Below are 20,712 nucleotides of genomic sequence, written 5' to 3'. Positions count from 1 at the left end.
AGGGGTGTGGCTAACTTCTACGGTGGGGAACGTCGCAGTGCCTGGGCTGGGCACTGGTCACCCGTTCCCCGTAACGTTGTGTAGATGGAGTGCGACGCTGGAGGTCAGAGCTGCGGGGAGGTGCGGAGTCTTCTCCCAGTGCCCTCTTTTGCCGCCGTCTTGGTTGTTGGTCTCCTCGGCTGAGAGCTGTAGCGAAGGTGCAGCCGCATCAGGTCACGGTTTTGCCTCAGCAGCTGCACCAACTCTTCTGCACAGCCGAGTCTTAGATGGCGGTGGGGCCCTGCAGGGCCCGAAGGGCTCTGGAGATTCCGCTGCAAGGCAAAGCACAGGGATCCCCATGGAAGAGGCAGAGGGGCAGAGCGGGGCCGGCACCTCTGGGGCTGCCTTTGGCCTGGGAGACAGAGACTCGGGCTCAGTTGGGCTGGGCTGCCCCGGGGAAGAGACTGCAGCAGGAAGAGCTCTGGCCGCCTCTGCTTGGTGCTGTCCATGGGGCTCAGCCCCTGGGCCGGATTGCCCAGCCAGGAGCTCAGGCCCCTTCTGCTGCAGGGCATTGGCCAAAGGGTGCCCAAGAGGCCCTCAAGGTCTGCCCCATCCTGCCTGCCTGACCCCCCACCCCCGCCTCACCTCTCCCCAGCGTCTCTGAATTCTTCTTCCCAGCGACCATCCCATGGACATTCCTATGATGAGCAGGTCAATCAGCAGGAATGTCCTGGCCGCCCACCGGATGCGCTCGGGGTCCGTCTCCTCCAGGTCGCAATCCTCCAGAAACACAGGAGAGGTATCCGTGCTCTGCTCAGGTTTGCTGGACGGGTCGAGGGAATGGGCCAAGAGCAGCAGCACGTAAAGCTGCAGCAGGGAGGAAGAGCCGTGAGCAGCCATAGTGCTCTGGCAGCAGCACAAAGGCTCTGGGTGTCTCTCTGCAAGCAGCTCTGCCTGGGCTCTGGGGCGCAGCAACAGCTGGGGACAGTTGCCAGCCACCGTGCCGTCCCCAGAGGCTGTGATGTCACAGAAGCACAGAAGGCACTGGCTGCAGAGAGCCCTGAGAAGAGAATGTTGAGTCCAAGCTGTGAGCCATGGCGGCAAGCATGGCCAGCAGAGCGGGGCCCGAGCGCTGCGGCCTGGCTTGCCTTGCACACCTGCCACAAGGATGACTCCAGCAGCAGCCCCCTGTCAGGCCATTGCAGTATCTGATGGCCCTTTCTGGGCCCAATGCCCAGCGTAAACCTCCCTTGGCACAGCTTCCAAGCCTTGTTGGCATCTGCTCTCTCTTGTCCTTGCCCATCTGGCTGGCGCTGCCGTGTTGCTCCCTGGCCTGTCTGTGGGAGAAGAGGCTGTGCCAATGAGTGCTGCTCAACTTTGAGGCCATTCAAAGGAGTATTGGATTGTGCCTGCTGTGGGAAGGAAGATGCGTGCACATGGCCATTTCCCATAGGTTTTCCCCCAGATTTTCATGAACAGCTGTCCTAGTGAATGTCAAGTCTGTTTTAGTGAGTATTTGAGGGGTTCCAGAACACAATGCCATCTCAGGGAAATTCTGCTGGTTTAGTTCTACTGAGGTTTGGAGATGAGTTGCAAATCCTGAAAATGTTCTCCTTGCCGAGGTAGTAATTTCACCGTTTAGACTGTGGGGATATTGATTGCTCAATGTTGAGGACCTCGTGTAACTTTCAGCAGCAGAAATTTTCAACATCCAGTGATTGTCCTTGAGACAAAACCATTTTAAAATTTTTTTTTTTCCTGTGGACAGGAATTGCTTCTGTGTTACTTCCCATCATCCATTAAAAATGTGATGCCTGGAAAAAGTGCCAAGTGCTGTGTGATTTCCTTGGTCGTGTTCTTTGGAATGGCTTCCCCCCCATTTTCTGAAGCTGGCCAGAGAAAGGTAATAGATGGGTGAGAAGTTGTGAAAGGCCAACTGGTGTAGATCTTTGCCTCCTGTTTCGAGGTCTGTGGTGAGCTGTGAGTCCAAGAGCTGATTTGACGTGATGGTGAAAACACAATTGAACCTTTTTGCAGCAGGATGGATGGATAGAACCAAAGCACAGCACGGCTGGCACCAGCAAGTTAATTAAAATGCATCCCTGGAATATGTTGATTGGATTGTTCTTCTAATATTGTGGTAGTAATTCTGATGTCTGAGTACTGAACAAGCAACAAGTACTGAACACCAGATTTGGAGTCAATTTTCTATCTCTAATGTAGCAAAGAGATTTTTAAGAATTGTGTTTTTCTCTCATGGTTGAGGAATGTGTTCTTCACGGGCTGAATCTTCATATCACTTTGTTTTTGTAGAAGAGCAGTTTCAGCAGCAGATGATTTTCCTTGCCCTCCTTTTCATTTTTCTTTTCTGTATTATTGCCTGGCAGGTTAACCTTTTCAAATTGGGTGCTGCAAAATGTTGCTACTAAGGATAGTTGGTGTCAAAACAGGTTCTTTTCTTGCTTTGATTTCAAAGATTGAAAGATGAAAGGTTTCTAATGAAGTTACAGAATTGCATGTCACTGGGACCTTGACTTCTTCCCTGCTTGTATCCAGAAAAACAGATTAGGGCCAGTTGAACTGCTGCCATATTATGTAGAGATCAGGAGTGGCCACCACAAGTGCTATGCAATTCTTGGGAATGGGATTTTTGTTAGAAATTATTTTTGCTTTGACAATGCAAGCTTCTCATACCCATCTGCATTTGTGTTCTATTAATCATGGGGTTTTGTATTAACCATGGGCTTCAGTTTCCTGTCTTTTTATCACTTCTTCACATACCAGTTTTATACACTTGCTGGCTTGTTCCTTCTGACTTCAAATGGTATCTCTTGGGCACATAACTTCATATTACTGTGAACAGCGAAAAGAACATTTTTTGGTCTGTCTTGATTTGATGGAGTGATTGCTGTGGAAGGACTGGGAGGTTTTGTGGTTGAAGATGAAAGAAGTTGAGCAGCCTTGGCAAGTAAGTGTGCCAGTTTACAAGGTGAATCTACAGAAACCCGCGTGCTTCAGCTGGAATATGCAATCTTTGAGGCTGCTGCTGTCGGGGTGCCTTTTTTCTGTTGCTTTGGGAACCCATATTCTACACAGCATCATCTGTCAGAACTCCATTTCACTTTTACACTCCCTCTGTTTTCCCACTTGTGAATGATGGTTTTCTCCATGCCTTTAACATGGGGAATTCTCGGTGATCAAAATAAGACATATTCCATAATGTTTTATGTTTCCTCTTGGAGTTTTTTCTAGTTTTCAAATAATTACCTTTTGTTTCTATCCGGGGGCCAAATGCATTTGCAGTTTCAGTGGGTTTTTTTTCCCAATTTCTAATCTTACTCGGGCAATAGATAAGACGGAAAAATCCCCTAGTTTCATGGCAAAGATTCTGTGTTATTCCCTACCTTTAAATGAATTAAAATATGGTTCTATTGCTCTCTGTTTCATTTCTTAACTTCATTTGGTAGAGTTTAGAAATCTCTTACCATGAACTAGGTAGTGCAGAGTGCCTGCCTTGCTGTGTTGAACTCCTGGGTGAGCATGCCAGGCTTAGTTTAGAGATTTGCTTTTCAACATCCCTTATTCCTTGTGCAATCTATCATTTGGTTTGTTTGTAGTTGTGTTGGAAGATAAAGAGGAGGGGGATCACCCTGGAAAATTTGTCATCTGAACTGAATTTGTACCCTTTAGCCCAACAGTGAGTGCTCCTTCATTTTCTCAAGGCATGAAGGACACCGGGAGTTCCTCCCAGACTCTTCTTTTGGGACAGCAGTCCTTTCTGTTTGGCTCCATCAAATGCTCTGCACAGTAGTGCTGGAGCTCTGCAGGGCAGGGGCATTCCATGAGCGTGAATAATAAATAACTCCTGTACCTTGAACTGTTTCCAAGTTAACCCAGCAGAAGGAATTGTTTCCCCAATTCTGAGTCTAATGGCGCTGCTGACAAATTTTGCAGTTTCAGAGCAGCAGTGCAAGATGTGTAAGGGGCGTGTGTGGAGGGAGAGCAGAAGCTTGTAACACTGGACCTTTGTCCCGTGGGCAGCTGTGCGGTTTTAAGCGGGAATGTTCCGGAGGGACCTGGAATTTAAGAACTATTTGGAAGATTTGTAGGTTTGTTGCTGTAGGTGTGAAGGGTGGGGACAAGTCTTCTACAGTCCCGGAGCAATGATTAGGTAAGGGAGTGGGAGAGCCTCTGAAGATGGTGTTGCTGTTGCATATGATTTTTCTGGAGCCCAGCTGATGCCCACAGGATTTGTTATGACTAGCAGGATTGCAACTAAACAGAATGCAGTAATTTTTCTTGTAATTTAGTGAAGCATCTTTTGATCCATGATGAGCTGAAGGCTCACTGCACAAGGCTGAAAGGAAATGGCATGCTGTCAAGAGATTTTGGTCTTTGCGACTTCATGAAGGTGGATAGGACATAATTCCTTAGCTCATTGGAGCTGCAGAGTTTAGTTTAATCTCTTCTGTTTCTAAGCAGTGCTAAAAGGTGTTACTTCCCTCAATTTTGATGGCAGCAGAGAGTCAGCTAATGAATATGGATCTAGGTAAGGTTTGTGGAACAAAATCAAACCCAATTGTCTGAAAAGCTGTTAGACAACCCTACAGTCAGTGTCAACAGAGAAGGAATAAATACAAAGAACTAAATACAGATATATATATATATATATATAAACCCCCCAGAAATCTATGAAGCAGAACTGATAGCTGCCATAGCCCAGGCAGCCTCTGGATCTAATTGCCTGCCTGAATTCAGCCCTTGCCTGGATCCCAGGGGAGCCGTCTCTGGATTTCTCTCCCAGCTTTCCAGGGATGATCCTGCTCCTTTCCTGGTGCCCCAGAGTCCTGCAAACCCCCCTCCTGGGGCCATCCTGATGCCTGCCGGGGCCTTTAGGGTCCCCCCTAAAGTGCAGACAGGGTTTGACTCCAAGCTTCCTTGGAAGGTGGAGGCAGGTGAACATTGCCCACCTTCTTCTTTCCCGCTGCCCTCCGTACTCTTGCAAACCCTGCTGGGGCACTCGGGCTCTCCATTGCAGGCAGTCTGGAGCTGCCATGCAAACCCATCTCTCAAGGAGTCCCCTCTCAGGTGCAACATCAAGAAAATGACACAGCAACATGTAGAAAACGTGAACTTTATTCACTTGACTACTTGTAAAATCTACACAACAACGTTACTAGAAGACTATGGGGTAAGAATCTTAAGCCTAAAAAACTTCAATACTTGAACTGTTTAGAACTGAACACTAAGGGAAAGGTCAACTTCTTGGGGGAAACGTGGTGGGGAATCCAACAATGAACAACAGGGGTGTGGCTAACTTCTACGGTGGGGAACGTCGCAGTGCCTGGGCTGGGCACTGGTCACCCGTTCCCCGTAACGTTGTGTAGATGGAGTGCGACGCTGGAGGTCAGAGCTGCGGGGAGGTGCGGAGTCTTCTCCCAGTGCCCTCTTTTGCCGCCGTCTTGGTTGTTGGTCTCCTCGGCTGAGAGCTGTAGCGAAGGTGCAGCCGCATCAGGTCACGGTTTTGCCTCAGCAGCTGCACCAACTCTTCTGCACAGCCGAGTCTTGGATGGCGGTGGGGCCCTGCAGGGCCCGAAGGGCTCTGGAGATTCCGCTGCAAGGCAAAGCACAGGGATCCCCATGGAAGAGGCAGAGGGGCAGAGCGGGGCCGGCACCTCTGGGGCTGCCTTTGGCCTGGGAGACAGAGACTCGGGCTCAGTTGGGCTGGGCTGCCCCGGGGAAGAGGCTGCAGCAGGCAGAGCTCTGGCCGCCTCTGCTTGGTGCTGTCCATGGGGCTCAGCCCCTGGGCCGGATTGCCCAGCCAGGAGCTCAGGCCCCTTCTGCCGCAGGGCATTGGCCAAAGGGTGCCCAAGAGGCCCTCAAGGTCTGCCCCATCCCACCTGCCTGACCCCCCACCCCCGCCTCACCTCTCCCCAGCGTCTCTGAATTCTTCTTCCCAGCGACCATCCCATGGACATTCCTATGATGAGCAGGTCAATCTGCAGGAATGTCCTGGCCGCCCACCGGATGCGCTCGGGGTCCGTCTCCTCCAGGTCGCAATCCTCCAGAAACACAGGAGAGGTATCCGTGCTCTGCTCAGGTTTGCTGGACGGGTCGAGGGGATGGGCCAAGAGCAGCAGCACGTAAAGCTGCAGCAGGGAGGAAGAGCCGTGAGCAGCCATAGTGCTCTGGCAGCAGCACAAAGGCTCTGGGTGTCTCTCTGCAAGCAGCTCTGCCTGGGCTCTGGGGCACAGCAACAGCTGGGGACAGTTGCCAGCCACCGTGCCGTCCCCAGAGGCTGTGATGTCACAGAAGCACAGAAGGCACTGGCTGCAGAGAGCCCTGAGAAGAGAATGTTGAGTCCAAGCTGTGAGCCATGGCGGCAAGCATGGCCAGCAGAGCGGGGCCCGAGCTCTGCGGCCTGGCTTGCCTTGCACACCTGCCACAAGGATGACTCCAGCAGCAGCCCCCTGTCAGGCCATTGCAGTATCTGATGGCCCTTTCTGGGCACAAGTTCTTCCCAATGCCCAGCATAAACCTCCCTTAGCACAGCTTCCAAGCCTTGTTGGCATCTGCTCTCTCTTGTCCTTGCCCATCTGGCTGGCGCTGCCGTGTTGCTCCCTGGCCTGTCTGTGGGAGAAGAGGCTGTGCCAATGAGTGCTGCTCAACTTTGAGGCCATTCAAAGGAGTATTGGATTGTGCCTGCTGTGGGAAGGAAGATGCGTGCACATGGCCATTTCCCATAGGTTTTCCCCCAGATTTTCATGAACAGCTGTCCTAGTGAATGTCAAGTCTGTTTTAGTGAGTATTTGAGGGGTTCCAGAACACAATGCCATCTCAGGGAAATTCTGCTGGTTTAGTTCTACTGAGGTTTGGAGATGAGTTGCAAATCCTGAAAATGTTCTCCTTGCCGAGGTAGTAATTTCACCGTTTAGACTGTGGGGATATTGATTGCTCAATGTTGAGGACCTCGTGTAACTTTCAGCAGCAGAAATTTTCAACATCCAGTGATTGTCCTTGAGACAAAACCATTTTAAAATTTTTTTTTTCCTGTGGACAGGAATTGCTTCTGTGTTACTTCCCATCATCCATTAAAAATGTGATGCCTGGAAAAAGTGCCAAGTGCTGTGTGATTTCCTTGGTCGTGTTCTTTGGAATGGCTTCCCCCCCATTTTCTGAAGCTGGCCAGAGAAAGGTAATAGATGGGTGAGAAGTTGTGAAAGGTCAACTGGTGTAGATCTTTGCCTCCTGTTTCGAGGTCTGTGGTGAGCTGTGAGTCCAAGAGCTGATTTGACGTGATGGTGAAAACACAATTGAACCTTTTTGCAGCAGGATGGATGGATAGAACCAAAGCACAGCACGGCTGGCACCAGCAAGTTAATTAAAATGCATCCCTGGAATATGTTGATTGGATTGTTCTTCTAATATTGTGGTAGTAATTCTGATGTCTGAGTACTGAACAAGCAACAAGTACTGAACACCAGATTTGGAGTCAATTTTCTATCTCTAATGTAGCAAAGAGATTTTTAAGAATTGTGTTTTTCTCTCATGGTTGAGGAATGTGTTCTTCACGGGCTGAATCTTCATATCACTTTGTTTTTGTAGAAGAGCAGTTTCAGCAGCAGATGATTTTCCTTGCCCTCCTTTTCATTTTTCTTTTCTGTATTATTGCCTGGCAGGTTAACCTTTTCAAATTGGGTGCTGCAAAATGTTGCTACTAAGGATAGTTGGTGTCAAAACAGGTTCTTTTCTTGCTTTGATTTCAAAGATTGAAAGATGAAAGGTTTCTAATGAAGTTACAGAATTGCATGTCACTGGGACCTTGACTTCTTCCCTGCTTGTATCCAGAAAAACAGATTAGGGCCAGTTGAACTGCTGCCATATTATGTAGAGATCAGGAGTGGCCACCACAAGTGCTATGCAATTCTTGGGAATGGGATTTTTGTTAGAAATTATTTTTGCTTTGACAATGCAAGCTTCTCATACCCATCTGCATTTGTGTTCTATTAATCATGGGGTTTTGTATTAACCATGGGCTTCAGTTTCCTGTCTTTTTATCACTTCTTCACATACCAGTTTTATACACTTGCTGGCTTGTTCCTTCTGACTTCAAATGGTATCTCTTGGGCACATAACTTCATATTACTGTGAACAGCGAAAAGAACATTTTTTGGTCTGTCTTGATTTGATGGAGTGATTGCTGTGGAAGGACTGGGAGGTTTTGTGGTTGAAGATGAAAGAAGTTGAGCAGCCTTGGCAAGTAAGTGTGCCAGTTTACAAGGTGAATCTACAGAAACCCGCGTGCTTCAGCTGGAATATGCAATCTTTGAGGCTGCTGCTGTCGGGGTGCCTTTTTTCTGTTGCTTTGGGAACCCATATTCTACACAGCATCATCTGTCAGAACTCCATTTCACTTTTACACTCCCTCTGTTTTCCCACTTGTGAATGATGGTTTTCTCCATGCCTTTAACATGGGGAATTCTCGGTGATCAAAGTAAGACATATTCCATAATGTTTTATGTTTCCTCTTGGAGTTTTTTCTAGTTTTCAAATAATTACCTTTTGTTTCTATCTGGGGGCCAAATGCATTTGCAGTTTCAGTGGGTTTTTTTTCCCAATTTCTAATCTTACTCGGGCAATAGATAAGACGGAAAAATCCCCTAGTTTCATGGCAAAGATTCTGTGTTATTCCCTACCTTTAAATGAATTAAAATATGGTTCTATTGCTCTCTGTTTCATTTCTTAACTTCATTTGGTAGAGTTTAGAAATCTCTTACCATGAACTAGGTAGTGCAGAGTGCCTGCCTTGCTGTGTTGAACTCCTGGGTGAGCATGCCAGGCTTAGTTTAGAGATTTGCTTTTCAACATCCCTTATTCCTTGTGCAATCTATCATTTGGTTTGTTTGTAGTTGTGTTGGAAGATAAAGAGGAGGGGGATCACCCTGGAAAATTTGTCATCTGAACTGAATTTGTACCCTTTAGCCCAACAGTGAGTGCTCCTTCATTTTCTCAAGGCATGAAGGACACCGGGAGTTCCTCCCAGACTCTTCTTTTGGGACAGCAGTCCTTTCTGTTTGGCTCCATCAAATGCTCTGCACAGTAGTGCTGGAGCTCTGCAGGGCAGGGGCATTCCATGAGCGTGAATAATAAATAACTCCTGTACCTTGAACTGTTTCCAAGTTAACCCAGCAGAAGGAATTGTTTCCCCAATTCTGAGTCTAATGGCGCTGCTGACAAATTTTGCAGTTTCAGAGCAGCAGTGCAAGATGTGTAAGGGGCGTGTGTGGAGGGAGAGCAGAAGCTTGTAACACTGGACCTTTGTCCCGTGGGCAGCTGTGCGGTTTTAAGCGGGAATGTTCCGGAGGGACCTGGAATTTAAGAACTATTTGGAAGATTTGTAGGTTTGTTGCTGTAGGTGTGAAGGGTGGGGACAAGTCTTCTACAGTCCCGGAGCAATGATTAGGTAAGGGAGTGGGAGAGCCTCTGAAGATGGTGTTGCTGTTGCATATGATTTTTCTGGAGCCCAGCTGATGCCCACAGGATTTGTTATGACTAGCAGGATTGCAACTAAACAGAATGCAGTAATTTTTCTTGTAATTTAGTGAAGCATCTTTTGATCCATGATGAGCTGAAGGCTCACTGCACAAGGCTGAAAGGAAATGGCATGCTGTCAAGAGATTTTGGTCTTTGCGACTTCATGAAGGTGGATAGGACATAATTCCTTAGCTCATTGGAGCTGCAGAGTTTAGTTTAATCTCTTCTGTTTCTAAGCAGTGCTAAAAGGTGTTACTTCCCTCAATTTTGATGGCAGCAGAGAGTCAGCTAATGAATATGGATCTAGGTAAGGTTTGTGGAACAAAATCAAACCCAATTGTCTGAAAAGCTGTTAGACAACCCTACAGTCAGTGTCAACAGAGAAGGAATAAATACAAAGAACTAAATACAGATATATATATATATATATATAAACCCCCCAGAAATCTATGAAGCAGAACTGATAGCTGCCATAGCCCAGGCAGCCTCTGGATCTAATTGCCTGCCTGAATTCAGCCCTTGCCTGGATCCCAGGGGAGCCGTCTCTGGATTTCTCTCCCAGCTTTCCAGGGATGATCCTGCTCCTTTCCTGGTGCCCCAGAGTCCTGCAAACCCCCCTCCTGGGGCCATCCTGATGCCTGCCGGGGCCTTTAGGGTCCCCCCTAAAGTGCAGACAGGGTTTGACTCCAAGCTTCCTTGGAAGGTGGAGGCAGGTGAACATTGGCCACCTTCTTCTTTCCCGCTGCCCTCCGTACTCTTGCAAACCCTGCTGGGGCACTCGGGCTCTCCATTGCAGGCAGTCTGGAGCTGCCATGCAAACCCATCTCTCAAGGAGTCCCCTCTCAGGTGCAACATCAAGAAAATGACACAGCAACATGTAGAAAACGTGAACTTTATTCACTTGACTACTTGTAAAATCTACACAACAACGTTACTAGAAGACTATGGGGTAAGAATCTTAAGCCTAAAAAACTTCAATACTTGAACTGTTTAGAACTGAACACTAAGGGAAAGGTCAACTTCTTGGGGGAAACGTGGTGGGGAATCCAACAATGAACAACAGGGGTGTGGCTAACTTCTACGGTGGGGAACGTCGCAGTGCCTGGGCTGGGCACTGGTCACCCGTTCCCCGTAACGTTGTGTAGATGGAGTGCGACGCTGGAGGTCAGAGCTGCGGGGAGGTGCGGAGTCTTCTCCCAGTGCCCTCTTTTGCCGCCGTCTTGGTTGTTGGTCTCCTCGGCTGAGAGCTGTAGCGAAGGTGCAGCCGCATCAGGTCACGGTTTTGCCTCAGCAGCTGCACCAACTCTTCTGCACAGCCGAGTCTTGGATGGCGGTGGGGCCCTGCAGGGCCCGAAGGGCTCTGGAGATTCCGCTGCAAGGCAAAGCACAGGGATCCCCATGGAAGAGGCAGAGGGGCAGAGCGGGGCCGGCACCTCTGGGGCTGCCTTTGGCCTGGGAGACAGAGACTCGGGCTCAGTTGGGCTGGGCTGCCCCGGGGAAGAGGCTGCAGCAGGAAGAGCTCTGGCCGCCTCTGCTTGGTGCTGTCCATGGGGCTCAGCCCCTGGGCCGGATTGCCCAGCCAGGAGCTCAGGCCCCTTCTGCCGCAGGGCATTGGCCAAAGGGTGCCCAAGAGGCCCTCAAGGTCTGCCCCATCCCACCTGCCTGACCCCCCACCCCCGCCTCACCTCTCCCCAGCGTCTCTGAATTCTTCTTCCCAGCGACCATCCCATGGACATTCCTATGATGAGCAGGTCAATCAGCAGGAATGTCCTGGCCGCCCACCGGATGCGCTCGGGGTCCGTCTCCTCCAGGTCGCAATCCTCCAGAAACACAGGAGAGGTATCCGTGCTCTGCTCAGGTTTGCTGGACGGGTCGAGGGGATGGGCCAAGAGCAGCAGCACGTAAAGCTGCAGCAGGGAGGAAGAGCCGTGAGCAGCCATAGTGCTCTGGCAGCAGCACAAAGGCTCTGGGTGTCTCTCTGCAAGCAGCTCTGCCTGGGCTCTGGGGCACAGCAACAGCTGGGGACAGTTGCCAGCCACCGTGCCGTCCCCAGAGGCTGTGATGTCACAGAAGCACAGAAGGCACTGGCTGCAGAGAGCCCTGAGAAGAGAATGTTGAGTCCAAGCTGTGAGCCATGGCGGCAAGCATGGCCAGCAGAGCGGGGCCCGAGCGCTGCGGCCTGGCTTGCCTTGCACACCTGCCACAAGGATGACTCCAGCAGCAGCCCCCTGTCAGGCCATTGCAGTATCTGATGGCCCTTTCTGGGCACAAGTTCTTCCCAATGCCCAGCATAAACCTCCCTTAGCACAGCTTCCAAGCCTTGTTGGCATCTGCTCTCTCTTGTCCTTGCCCATCTGGCTGGCGCTGCCGTGTTGCTCCCTGGCCTGTCTGTGGGAGAAGAGGCTGTGCCAATGAGTGCTGCTCAACTTTGAGGCCATTCAAAGGAGTATTGGATTGTGCCTGCTGTGGGAAGGAAGATGCGTGCACATGGCCATTTCCCATAGGTTTTCCCCCAGATTTTCATGAACAGCTGTCCTAGTGAATGTCAAGTCTGTTTTAGTGAGTATTTGAGGGGTTCCAGAACACAATGCCATCTCAGGGAAATTCTGCTGGTTTAGTTCTACTGAGGTTTGGAGATGAGTTGCAAATCCTGAAAATGTTCTCCTTGCCGAGGTAGTAATTTCACCGTTTAGACTGTGGGGATATTGATTGCTCAATGTTGAGGACCTCGTGTAACTTTCAGCAGCAGAAATTTTCAACATCCAGTGATTGTCCTTGAGACAAAACCATTTTAAAATTTTTTTTTTCCTGTGGACAGGAATTGCTTCTGTGTTACTTCCCATCATCCATTAAAAATGTGATGCCTGGAAAAAGTGCCAAGTGCTGTGTGATTTCCTTGGTCGTGTTCTTTGGAATGGCTTCCCCCCCATTTTCTGAAGCTGGCCAGAGAAAGGTAATAGATGGGTGAGAAGTTGTGAAAGGCCAACTGGTGTAGATCTTTGCCTCCTGTTTCGAGGTCTGTGGTGAGCTGTGAGTCCAAGAGCTGATTTGACGTGATGGTGAAAACACAATTGAACCTTTTTGCAGCAGGATGGATGGATAGAACCAAAGCACAGCACGGCTGGCACCAGCAAGTTAATTAAAATGCATCCCTGGAATATGTTGATTGGATTGTTCTTCTAATATTGTGGTAGTAATTCTGATGTCTGAGTACTGAACAAGCAACAAGTACTGAACACCAGATTTGGAGTCAATTTTCTATCTCTAATGTAGCAAAGAGATTTTTAAGAATTGTGTTTTTCTCTCATGGTTGAGGAATGTGTTCTTCACGGGCTGAATCTTCATATCACTTTGTTTTTGTAGAAGAGCAGTTTCAGCAGCAGATGATTTTCCTTGCCCTCCTTTTCATTTTTCTTTTCTGTATTATTGCCTGGCAGGTTAACCTTTTCAAATTGGGTGCTGCAAAATGTTGCTACTAAGGATAGTTGGTGTCAAAACAGGTTCTTTTCTTGCTTTGATTTCAAAGATTGAAAGATGAAAGGTTTCTAATGAAGTTACAGAATTGCATGTCACTGGGACCTTGACTTCTTCCCTGCTTGTATCCAGAAAAACAGATTAGGGCCAGTTGAACTGCTGCCATATTATGTAGAGATCAGGAGTGGCCACCACAAGTGCTATGCAATTCTTGGGAATGGGATTTTTGTTAGAAATTATTTTTGCTTTGACAATGCAAGCTTCTCATACCCATCTGCATTTGTGTTCTATTAATCATGGGGTTTTGTATTAACCATGGGCTTCAGTTTCCTGTCTTTTTATCACTTCTTCACATACCAGTTTTATACACTTGCTGGCTTGTTCCTTCTGACTTCAAATGGTATCTCTTGGGCACATAACTTCATATTACTGTGAACAGCGAAAAGAACATTTTTTGGTCTGTCTTGATTTGATGGAGTGATTGCTGTGGAAGGACTGGGAGGTTTTGTGGTTGAAGATGAAAGAAGTTGAGCAGCCTTGGCAAGTAAGTGTGCCAGTTTACAAGGTGAATCTACAGAAACCCGCGTGCTTCAGCTGGAATATGCAATCTTTGAGGCTGCTGCTGTCGGGGTGCCTTTTTTCTGTTGCTTTGGGAACCCATATTCTACACAGCATCATCTGTCAGAACTCCATTTCACTTTTACACTCCCTCTGTTTTCCCACTTGTGAATGATGGTTTTCTCCATGCCTTTAACATGGGGAATTCTCGGTGATCAAAATAAGACATATTCCATAATGTTTTATGTTTCCTCTTGGAGTTTTTTCTAGTTTTCAAATAATTACCTTTTGTTTCTATCTGGGGGCCAAATGCATTTGCAGTTTCAGTGGGGTTTTTTTCCCAATTTCTAATCTTACTCGGGCAATAGATAAGACGGAAAAATCCCCTAGTTTCATGGCAAAGATTCTGTGTTATTCCCTACCTTTAAATGAATTAAAATATGGTTCTATTGCTCTCTGTTTCATTTCTTAACTTCATTTGGTAGAGTTTAGAAATCTCTTACCATGAACTAGGTAGTGCAGAGTGCCTGCCTTGCTGTGTTGAACTCCTGGGTGAGCATGCCAGGCTTAGTTTAGAGATTTGCTTTTCAACATCCCTTATTCCTTGTGCAATCTATCATTTGGTTTGTTTGTAGTTGTGTTGGAAGATAAAGAGGAGGGGGATCACCCTGGAAAATTTGTCATCTGAACTGAATTTGTACCCTTTAGCCCAACAGTGAGTGCTCCTTCATTTTCTCAAGGCATGAAGGACACCGGGAGTTCCTCCCAGACCCTTCTTTTGGGACAGCAGTCCTTTCTGTTTGGCTCCATCAAATGCTCTGCACAGTAGTGCTGGAGCTCTGCAGGGCAGGGGCATTCCATGAGCGTGAATAATAAATAACTCCTGTACCTTGAACTGTTTCCAAGTTAACCCAGCAGAAGGAATTGTTTCCCCAATTCTGAGTCTAATGGCGCTGCTGACAAATTTTGCAGTTTCAGAGCAGCAGTGCAAGATGTGTAAGGGGCGTGTGTGGAGGGAGAGCAGAAGCTTGTAACACTGGACCTTTGTCCCGTGGGCAGCTGTGCGGTTTTAAGCGGGAATGTTCCGGAGGGACCTGGAATTTAAGAACTATTTGGAAGATTTGTAGGTTTGTTGCTGTAGGTGTGAAGGGTGGGGACAAGTCTTCTACAGTCCCGGAGCAATGATTAGGTAAGGGAGTGGGAGAGCCTCTGAAGATGGTGTTGCTGTTGCATATGATTTTTCTGGAGCCCAGCTGATGCCCACAGGATTTGTTATGACTAGCAGGATTGCAACTAAACAGAATGCAGTAATTTTTCTTGTAATTTAGTGAAGCATCTTTTGATCCATGATGAGCTGAAGGCTCACTGCACAAGGCTGAAAGGAAATGGCATGCTGTCAAGAGATTTTGGTCTTTGCGACTTCATGAAGGTGGATAGGACATAATTCCTTAGCTCATTGGAGCTGCAGAGTTTAGTTTAATCTCTTCTGTTTCTAAGCAGTGCTAAAAGGTGTTACTTCCCTCAATTTTGATGGCAGCAGAGAGTCAGCTAATGAATATGGATCTAGGTAAGGTTTGTGGAACAAAATCAAACCCAATTGTCTGAAAAGCTGTTAGACAACCCTACAGTCAGTGTCAACAGAGAAGGAATAAATACAAAGAACTAAATACAGATATATATATATATATATATATATAAACCCCCCAGAAATCTATGAAGCAGAACTGATAGCTGCCATAGCCCAGGCAGCCTCTGGATCTAATTGCCTGCCTGAATTCAGCCCTTGCCTGGATCCCAGGGGAGCCGTCTCTGGATTTCTCTCCCAGCTTTCCAGGGATGATCCTGCTCCTTTCCTGGTGCCCCAGAGTCCTGCAAGCCCCCCTCCTGGGGCCATCCTGATGCCTGCCGGGGCCTTTAGGGTCCCCCCTAAAGTGCAGACAGGGTTTGACTCCAAGCTTCCTTGGAAGGTGGAGGCAGGTGAACATTGGCCACCTTCTTCTTTCCCGCTGCCCTCCGTACTCTTGCAAACCCTGCTGGGGCACTCGGGCTCTCCATTGCAGGCAGTCTGGAGCTGCCATGCAAACCCATCTCTCAAGGAGTCCCCTCTCAGGTGCAACATCAAGAAAATGACACAGCAACATGTAGAAAACGTGAACTTTATTCACTTGACTACTTGTAAAATCTACACAACAACGTTACTAGAAGACTATGGGGTAAGAATCTTAAGCCTAAAAAACTTCAATACTTGAACTGTTTAGAACTGAACACTAAGGGAAAGGTCAACTTCTTGGGGGAAACGTGGTGGGGAATCCAACAATGAACAACAGGGGTGTGGCTAACTTCTACGGTGGGGAACGTCGCAGTGCCTGGGCTGGGCACTGGTCACCCGTTCCCCGTAACGTTGTGTAGATGGAGTGCGACGCTGGAGGTCAGAGCTGCGGGGAGGTGCGGAGTCTTCTCCCAGTGCCCTCTTTTGCCGCCGTCTTGGTTGTTGGTCTCCTCGGCTGAGAGCTGTAGCGAAGGTGCAGCCGCATCAGGTCACGGTTTTGCCTCAGCAGCTGCACCAACTCTTCTGCACAGCCGAGTCTTAGATGGCGGTGGGGCCCTGCAGGGCCCGAAGGGCTCTGGAGATTCCGCTGCAAGGCAAAGCACAGGGATCCCCATGGAAGAGGCAGAGGGGCAGAGCGGGGCCGGCACCTCTGGGGCTGCCTTTGGCCTGGGAGACAGAGACTCGGGCTCAGTTGGGTTGGGCTGCCCCGGGGAAGAGGCTGCAGCAGGCAGAGCTCTGGCCGCCTCTGCTTGGTGCTGTCCATGGGGCTCAGCCCCTGGGCCGGATTGCCCAGCCAGGAGCTCAGGCCCCTTCTGCCGCAGGGCATTGGCCAAAGGGTGCCCAAGAGGCCCTCAAGGTCTGCCCCATCCCACCTGCCTGACCCCCCACCCCCGCCTCACCTCTCCCCAGCGTCTCTGAATTCTTCTTCCGAGCGACCATCCCATGGACATTCCTATGATGAGCAGGTCAATCAGCAGGAATGTCCTGGCCGCCCACCGGATGCGCTCGGGGTCCGTCTCCTCCAGGTCGCAATCCTCCAGAAACACAGGAGAGGTATCCGTGCTCTGCTCAGGTTTGCTGGACGGGTCGAGGGGATGGGCCAAGAGCAGCAGCACGTAAAGCTGCAGCAGGGAGGAAGAGCCGTGAGCAGCCATAGTGCTCTGGCAGCAGCACAAAGGCTCTGGGTGTCTCTCTGCAAGCAGCTCTGCCTGGGCTCTGGGGCGCAGCAACAGCTGGGGACAGTTGCCAGCCACCGTGCCGTCCCCAGAGGCTGTGATGTCACAGAAGCACAGAAGGCACTGGCTGCAGAGAGCCCTGAGAAGAGAATGTTGAGTCCAAGCTGTGAGCCATGGCGGCAAGCATGGCCAGCAGAGCGGGGCCCGAGCGCTGCGGCCTGGCTTGCCTTGCACACCTGCCACAAGGATGACTCCAGCAGCAGCCCCCTGTCAGGCCATTGCAGTATCTGATGGCCCTTTCTGGGCACAAGTTCTTCCCAATGCCCAGCGTAAACCTCCCTTGGCACAGCTTCCAAGCCTTGTTGGCATCTGCTCTCTCTTGTCCTTGCCCATCTGGCTGGCGCTGCCGTGTTGCTCCCTGGCCTGTCTGTGGGAGAAGAGGCTGTGCCAATGAGTGCTGCTCAACTTTGAGGCCATTCAAAGGAGTATTGGATTGTGCCTGCTGTGGGAAGGAAGATGCGTGCACATGGCCATTTCCCATAGGTTTTCCCCCAGATTTTCATGAACAGCTGTCCTAGTGAAAGTCAAGTCTGTTTTAGTGAGTATTTGAGGGGTTCCAGAACACAATGCCATCTCAGGGAAATTCTGCTGGTTTAGTTCTACTGAGGTTTGGAGATGAGTTGCAAATCCTGAAAATGTTCTCCTTGCCGAGGTAGTAATTTCACCGTTTAGACTGTGGGGATATTGATTGCTCAATGTTGAGGACCTCGTGTAACTTTCAGCAGCAGAAATTTTCAACATCCAGTGATTGTCCTTGAGACAAAACCATTTTAAAATTTTTTTTTTCCTGTGGACAGGAATTGCTTCTGTGTTACTTCCCATCATCCATTAAAAATGTGATGCCTGGAAAAAGTGCCAAGTGCTGTGTGATTTCCTTGGTCGTGTTCTTTGGAATGGCTTCCCCCCCATTTTCTGAAGCTGGCCAGAGAAAGGTAATAGATGGGTGAGAAGTTGTGAAAGGCCAACTGGTGTAGATCTTTGCCTCCTGTTTCGAGGTCTGTGGTGAGCTGTGAGTCCAAGAGCTGATTTGACGTGATGGTGAAAACACAATTGAACCTTTTTGCAGCAGGATGGATGGATAGAACCAAAGCACAGCACGGCTGGCACCAGCAAGTTAATTAAAATGCATCCCTGGAATATGTTGATTGGATTGTTCTTCTAATATTGTGGTAGTAATTCTGATGTCTGAGTACTGAACAAGCAACAAGTACTGAACACCAGATTTGGAGTCAATTTTCTATCTCTAATGTAGCAAAGAGATTTTTAAGAATTGTGTTTTTCTCTCATGGTTGAGGAATGTGTTCTTCACGGGCTGAATCTTCATATCACTTTGTTTTTGTAGAAGAGCAGTTTCAGCAGCAGATGATTTTCCTTGCCCTCCTTTTCATTTTTCTTTTCTGTATTATTGCCTGGCAGGTTAACCTTTTCAAATTGGGTGCTGCAAAATGTTGCTACTAAGGATAGTTGGTGTCAAAACAGGTTCTTTTCTTGCTTTGATTTCAAAGATTGAAAGATGAAAGGTTTCTAATGAAGTTACAGAATTGCATGTCACTGGGACCTTGACTTCTTCCCTGCTTGTATCCAGAAAAACAGATTAGGGCCAGTTGAACTGCTGCCATATTATGTAGAGATCAGGAGTGGCCACCACAAGTGCTATGCAATTCTTGGGAATGGGATTTTTGTTAGAAATTATTTTTGCTTTGACAATGCAAGCTTCTCATACCCATCTGCATTTGTGTTCTATTAATCATGGGGTTTTGTATTAACCATGGGCTTCAGTTTCCTGTCTTTTTATCACTTCTTCACATACCAGTTTTATACACTTGCTGGCTTGTTCCTTCTGACTTCAAATGGTATCTCTTGGGCACATAACTTCATATTACTGTGAACAGCGAAAAGAACATTTTTTGGTCTGTCTTGATTTGATGGAGTGATTGCTGTGGAAGGACTGGGAGGTTTTGTGGTTGAAGATGAAAGAAGTTGAGCAGCCTTGGCAAGTAAGTGTGCCAGTTTACAAGGTGAATCTACAGAAACCCGCGTGCTTCAGCTGGAATATGCAATCTTTGAGGCTGCTGCTGTCGGGGTGCCTTTTTTCTGTTGCTTTGGGAACCCATATTCTACACAGCATCATCTGTCAGAACTCCATTTCACTTTTACACTCCCTCTGTTTTCCCACTTGTGAATGATGGTTTTCTCCATGCCTTTAACATGGGGAATTCTCGGTGATCAAAATAAGACATATTCCATAATGTTTTATGTTTCCTCTTGGAGTTTTTTCTAGTTTTCAAATAATTACCTTTTGTTTCTATCTGGGGGCCAAATGCATTTGCAGTTTCAGTGGGGTTTTTTTCCCAATTTCTAATCTTACTCGGGCAATAGATAAGACGGAAAAATCCCCTAGTTTCATGGCAAAGATTCTGTGTTATTCCCTACCTTTAAATGAATTAAAATATGGTTCTATTGCTCTCTGTTTCATTTCTTAACTTCATTTGGTAGAGTTTAGAAATCTCTTACCATGAACTAGGTAGTGCAGAGTGCCTGCCTTGCTGTGTTGAACTCCTGGGTGAGCATGCCAGGCTTAGTTTAGAGATTTGCTTTTCAACATCCCTTATTCCTTGTGCAATCTATCATTTGGTTTGTTTGTAGTTGTGTTGGAAGATAAAGAGGAGGGGGATCACCCTGGAAAATTTGTCATCTGAACTGAATTTGTACCCTTTAGCCCAACAGTGAGTGCTCCTTCATTTTCTCAAGGCATGAAGGACACCGGGAGTTCCTCCCAGACTCTTCTTTTGGGACAGCAGTCCTTTCTGTTTGGCTCCATCAAATGCTCTGCACAGTAGTGCTGGAGCTCTGCAGGGCAGGGGCATTCCATGAGCGTGAATAATAAATAACTCCTGTACCTTGAACTGTTTCCAAGTTAACCCAGCAGAAGGAATTGTTTCCCCAATTCTGAGTCTAATGGCGCTGCTGACAAATTTTGCAGTTTCAGAGCAGCAGTGCAAGATGTGTAAGGGGCGTGTGTGGAGGGAGAGCAGAAGCTTGTAACACTGGACCTTTGTCCCGTGGGCAGCTGTGCGGTTTTAAGCGGGAATGTTCCGGAGGGACCTGGAATTTAAGAACTATTTGGAAGATTTGTAGGTTTGTTGCTGTAGGTGTGAAGGGTGGGGACAAGTCTTCTACAGTCCCGGAGCAATGATTAGGTAAGGGAGTGGGAGAGCCTCTGAAGATGGTGTTGCTGTTGCATATGATTTTTCTGGAGCCCAGCTGATGCCCACAGGATTTGTTATGACTAGCAGGATTGCAACTAAACAGAATGCAGTAATTTTTCTTGTAATTTAGTGAAGCATCTTTTGATCCATGATGAGCTGAAGGCTCACTGCACAAGGCTGAAAGGAAATGGCATGCTGTCAAGAGATTTTGGTCTTTGCGACTTCATGAAGGTGGATAGGACATAATTCCTTAGCTCATTGGAGCTGCAGAGTTTAGTTTAATCTCTTCTGTTTCTAAGCAGTGCTAAAAGGTGTTACTTCCCTCAATTTTGATGGCAGCAGAGAGTCAGCTAATGAATATGGATCTAGGTAAGGTTTGTGGAACAAAATCAAACCCAATTGTCTGAAAAGCTGTTAGACAACCCTACAGTCAGTGTCAACAGAGAAGGAATAAATACAAAGAACTAAATACAGATATATATATATATATATATATATATAAACCCCCCAGAAATCTATGAAGCAGAACTGATAGCTGCCATAGCCCAGGCAGCCTCTGGATCTAATTGCCTGCCTGAATTCAGCCCTTGCCTGGATCCCAGGGGAGCCGTCTCTGGATTTCTCTCCCAGCTTTCCAGGGATGATCCTGCTCCTTTCCTGGTGCCCCAGAGTC

Source organism: Poecile atricapillus, chromosome 37, assembly GCF_030490865.1.
Source record: "Poecile atricapillus isolate bPoeAtr1 chromosome 37, bPoeAtr1.hap1, whole genome shotgun sequence".
Lineage (NCBI taxonomy): Eukaryota > Metazoa > Chordata > Aves > Passeriformes > Paridae > Poecile > Poecile atricapillus.
The sequence above is the reverse complement of the archived record's forward strand: the minus strand, read 5'-3'. Positions refer to the sequence as shown.